Source organism: Ovis canadensis, chromosome 16 (assembly GCF_042477335.2).
Source record: "Ovis canadensis isolate MfBH-ARS-UI-01 breed Bighorn chromosome 16, ARS-UI_OviCan_v2, whole genome shotgun sequence".
Lineage (NCBI taxonomy): Eukaryota > Metazoa > Chordata > Mammalia > Artiodactyla > Bovidae > Ovis > Ovis canadensis.
The window spans coordinates 15,778,372-15,783,740 of record NC_091260.1 but is presented as its reverse complement, the minus strand read 5'-3'; positions in this window follow the sequence as shown (position 1 = coordinate 15,783,740).

Sequence of the window (5,369 nt, the reverse complement as noted above, 5' to 3'; positions counted from 1 at the left end):
TCAGACCTGACTGAGCACGGGGCACACACACACAAACCTGTGGGATAGGAAGGGCAAATATTTTTGTTTCATTTGACAAATTAGTGAACTTAGGCAAATAGAGATTTAGGTAATGGCAGAGCCCAGATCTCTCGACTTTCTTTCCTGGGCTCCTACACTAAATGAAACTGGATTAATCTTTCATGCTATGTTAAAAGAGTATGGAATTGGATCCTTTGTGGAAAAAAGATAACTAGGTAAGTTATGTTCAGTTATTATAGGAGTAGATAAAACAAAGACCTATTTCCATTGTTGAGAATTTACCTGTGATTCCCTCTATAAAATGGATAAGAATGTTCTGTTAGGATGTAAAAAACAAACAAACACAGAAAAGGCACATCTCATATTCTTTTAAATGGATACTTTCTCTTGAGACTCCTTTACATTCTGAAAATTCACTTTATTATTACTTTCTAAGGTTCATAGCTTTAAATGCCACAGCATCTAGCTTTTATTGGTGATATTTGTGGTTATCACTTTCCCCTGTCATCCTTTCCCATTTCCTTTGCTTTGTTCCACAATACGATTTGATTTATGAATGGGGACTTTTGATGCTTCAAGATATATTTTGGTGAATTAGTTCAATAACTTGTTATTGAAAAGCAAAATCCATCAGGGACATATTTGCCTACTTCCCCTAAAAAGAAATCTCTCATCAAACCAACTGGTATTCATCAGTCATGCCATGCTTCTGTACGTTATGAGGACATATCCACATGTTTGGTTAAATATGTCATAAACGTTTGCAACCTGAGAAGCCAGCTTCAAGACTACTGTTTAATTTGGGAATTAAACAACTGTTGTAATCCAGAAGATAGTAAGTGTTAGTCGCTCAGTCATATCCGACTCTTTGCGACCCTATTGACTGTAGCCAGCCAGGCTCCTCTGTTCAAGGAATTCTCAAGGCAAGAATACTTATGAGTAACCATTCCCTTCTCCAGGAGATCTTCCAGACAGAGATCAGACCTGGATTTCCCACATTACCAGCAGATTCTTTACCGTCTGAGCCGCCAGGGAAGTCTAACTGTGATTTGGATTCTGGCTAAACTTGCAAGACCTGCTTCTGGTGCAGAGGCAGAGGAAGCTGGTGAGCCAGCAAAAGAGGCCCTAAGAATGGAAAAGAAGTCCGGATTCGGAGATGACCTTTTACGTCACAGCTTTGATAATCTCATACTTCTCAACTGAATCTTCTTCTTTAGTCACTCTGAGAGTTCTTATTTTAAAAAACTTTTTATTTTTTACTGGGGTATGGCCAATTAACAATGTTGTGACAGATTCAAACAAACAGTGAAGAGACTTAGCCATGCATATACGTGTATCCTTTCTCCCTCAAACTTCCTTCCCATCCAGGCTGCCACATAACATTGAGCAGAGTTCCATGTGCTCTGAAAGTTCTTGACGAAACTTCGGGGTCATACTCCTAGGCTCCCTGAGAGCTACCTTCAAACCTAATTCAAGCCTACTGCTCCTCCAACCCATTGCAGAAACCAAAGTCTTTGGTTCCATGGAGTCTAATTCTTTGCTTCCCTGTGAAGGTTTTTAGTTCATTTCTGTGCCTGTTAAGATTTAGTGTTTCACAAACCAGGAACTGCAATGAAGAATTGCTGTATCCTCCATATGCCTTCCTAACTCCTCAACCACGTTTTTCATTAGGCATCTTTTTATCATGTTGCGGCCTATCAGAAATAATAGGTGTCCTGTTCCTTCTTGGGGCTAATATAGAAGATTCCATGAGACAAAAGAAAATTTTGCTTTCCATCTGCTGTATACATTATTCATGTTCAATAATCAAGTTGAGTTGGACTCCTCTTCCATGTGGCAAACACACTGTATTTTTTTTCCTAAGCTTAAGTGCAGCTGTTTTCTTTTCCACCAAGGCATTTGGCATCTGTCTTCCCACTTGACTTGACATCAGAAACATCTGGAGAGCTCTGAAAAACATAGATCTTGAGTCCATAGGTCTAGGGTGAGACTCTGAAATCTATTGTTTACAAAGCTCCCCCGGTGAATTTGATGATCAGCCAGATTTGGGATCCACTCTTCCAAAGCATGCGCTTCCCTGGTAGTTCAGCTGGTAAAGAATCCGTCTGCAATACAGGAGATACTGGTTCAATTGCTGGGTCAGGAAGATCCCCTGGAGAAGGGACAGGCTACCCACTTCAGTATTCTTGGACTTCCCTGGTAGCTCAGCTGGTAAAGAATCCACCTGCAGTGCGGGAGACCTGGGTTCAATCCCTGGGTCGGGAAGATCCCCTGGAGGAGGGCATGGCCACCCACTCCAGTATTCTTGCCTGGAGAATCCCCATGGACAGAGGAGCCTGGCGGGCTACAGTCCACGGGTTCACGAAGAGTCGGACACAACTGAGTGACTAAGCACGGAACAGCACAGCACTTCCAGAGCATGTGTGCTGGGAGTCCCTAGGACCACCCACAGGTTCAGTGATTGTCTATGGGAACTCACAGGACTCAGCGTCCAGTGGCACCCCTGGCTACGATATAGCAAAAGGACACAAAACACAATCAACTGAGGGAAACGGAAAGCACATGGCGTGAAGGAGAGAAAGCCAGACACGCACTTCCAAGAGTCTTTCCCCTGTGTCCTCCCTAGGACATGCTCGTTTCCAGCACCCAAGTGTGACAGGCATGGAATGCTGTCTACCAAGAAGCTCATCAGAGACTCAGTATCCCAGATTTCACCTGGGGCTGCTCACACAGTCGCCCCTTTGCTTGGCATGATCCCAAACTCCACACTCCCAGAAGAGAAGCAGGCGTTCAGCATAAACCGTATTGTTTGTACAAACAGGTTAGGCCCAATGAGCCACTCTAACCAATTAGGGAATAATGAGAACTCTCCCTGAATCCAATTTCCCAGATGCCAACTAAGGATCACCTTTCAAAGAGAGCATCTTTAAGGATAGCAGTCTCAGGCTTGTTATGGTAATGATTTTCTACACAGTAAGTGAACTAAGTTTCTGTATTGGGTAGGAGGAGAAATTTACAGATGAAGATAGAGATTTAGGTGATGAAGTGTGAAATCCTGTTCCTTGAGGATCTGAATAAAATTCATGCCTTGACTTGAACAGGAAGCAGGCCCATCATGAATGCAGAGTATGAACCACTTCTTTGCTCTTGAGATTGGCTAGCCCATGGCTCTAGTCTGGCTTATTAAAGAAGAGATAGCTGGTTTGTAGAGGCAGATGTTCTCGAAGATCACAGAGACATTGGATCAATATACAGCTAATCACTCACTTTTTGCCCTATTCCCCTTTCTAGTTTTCCGAATGGGATTGTTTCTTCCCCAATTTCTGAAAAGGCGCAATTTTAAGTAGTTAGATTGAGTGGTCAAAGCCTATCTCACATCCAAGTCACTGAAAGCTGTGGGTCACGTGACTCCCTTTCAAATCCCCCCAAAGAAAGCATAATTTTGGAACTCAACCTTGTGGGCCACCAGGAATATTCTTAGGCACACATTCGTTGTTAGCAATAGTTGTTATGACACTTTAATTCTTTGAAGCCAGAGGCATCTCCTTGTATCTACAATCTCCTAAGATTACCTAGCAGACTCTTCTGCTTTCAAACAGGTGGATGGCAAAATCAAAGAAGAGAAAAAATTCTCATGGAATAAATAATTTCCAGATGGAGACTAGATGTTTATCTGAGCATTTCATTATTCAACTGCATTTCATTATCCAAACTGCACATTTTCTTTCTTCAAAACAATTAGATTTTCTTTTAAGTTTGCTTCTATTTACTTTTATCCAGTTCACTTACTCAGGTGAATAGTGGAACAGTATGTCTCATGTACAAAGCCTTCTTGAACCTCATGACAGTCATTATCATTTAGTCTTGCTTTTCAAAGTGCAAAAAGGCCTTCTTACTGGATCTGTTTTCCAAAATTTTAATCACTTCTGCACCTTTTCTTTGACTCTTTTTCCTTTTCTGTACATCCTTCTTAAAAGCGTAGTGGCTAAACTTAGACTCAAAGTTTTTCAACCCAAATATACTACAGTCTGATATATTCATATATAAATTCTCTACAAAAATTCAAAAAAGATGTATATTATATATTTTTAAAATTATTTTTAAGACATGAGATATGTAGTCAAATGTTCTTTCCTTCTTCTTTAAATTCACTAGTAAAACACACAAATTATGTTGACTGTATAATGGGGTGCAATTCCTATTAAGACTCAATTTTTAAACTGTGTATTAAGAAGCGAGGATCTTTGGCAGTAAACACCTTACTAACTGATCGGAATTAACTAAGAGCACGTAGCTGAGAAGAGCTGTGTGCCTTAGAGTAATGCATGGTACTGAGGGAAGACCACACCTGGTCCTGGCGGCCCAGCTTCCCCTAACTACAGATTATCACTATACTCTCCTGTGACGGGAAACCCAAACTGTATTTTTTTCTCCTAATGGCACTCCTCTGCGTTGCCCACTTATTTTCAGCTTGTGGTCTACTGTAGTATCTAGCTCTTTTTTGCTATGCTCATTTCTCCATTTCTTCCTTTCATTTGAAATTAACCTGCCGTCATCTGCTTGTTATTGAATATATCTACATCTATGTATACATACCTTCCTCCCTGTATTGAGAATATCAATATTAAATATCAATATCATCAATATTAAATATCGATATTCTCCATATCAAAATAGTTGATGAGATTAGTCTTGCTATTTTTACCCAAGAAATAAATGCTTTGGGTAAAGCAAGTTGGGGACTGATCTGGGTAGGTACGATACACGGAACAGACTTGGAATATTTGCAGTGTTTTTACTGAGAGCTCTAATATTGCAACCTACATAAGTTTCATTGTGACACAGAAAATCCAAGAATTTTTTCCCCAAAGTATATTCTCAAACTATAAAAATATCATTCAACAAAAAAAAACAAAAGAGAATTTAAAATTAATGAAGACGATTTGGAAGGGAATCGAGGACATTTTTTGAGAAGTAGGTCTTTCAATACCACCAGGCCTAGCTGTTTAACTGCAAAGCAAGTTAAACAGTGTCAAAGAATGACACTATTTCATGAGTGTTTACCTTCCTCAGTAGGAAATAGTAGAGGGGTGTGTGTGTGTGTATGTGTGTGTGTGTGTGTGTGTGTGTGCGTGTGTGAATATATATGTGTATGGTTTAGGGTGAAGGGAATATGAGGATGGAAGAGTGTGAGTCCACTGAGTTTGTGTTATGATAAACAACTTTTCCAAATGGGATTTTAAACATATTCTATAGATGACCACTTGACTTGGTATGTAGCTAACATGATATATTTATTTCAGTTTCACATCTTTATACCTTTTTCAAAAATTAATGCTTGACTAGAG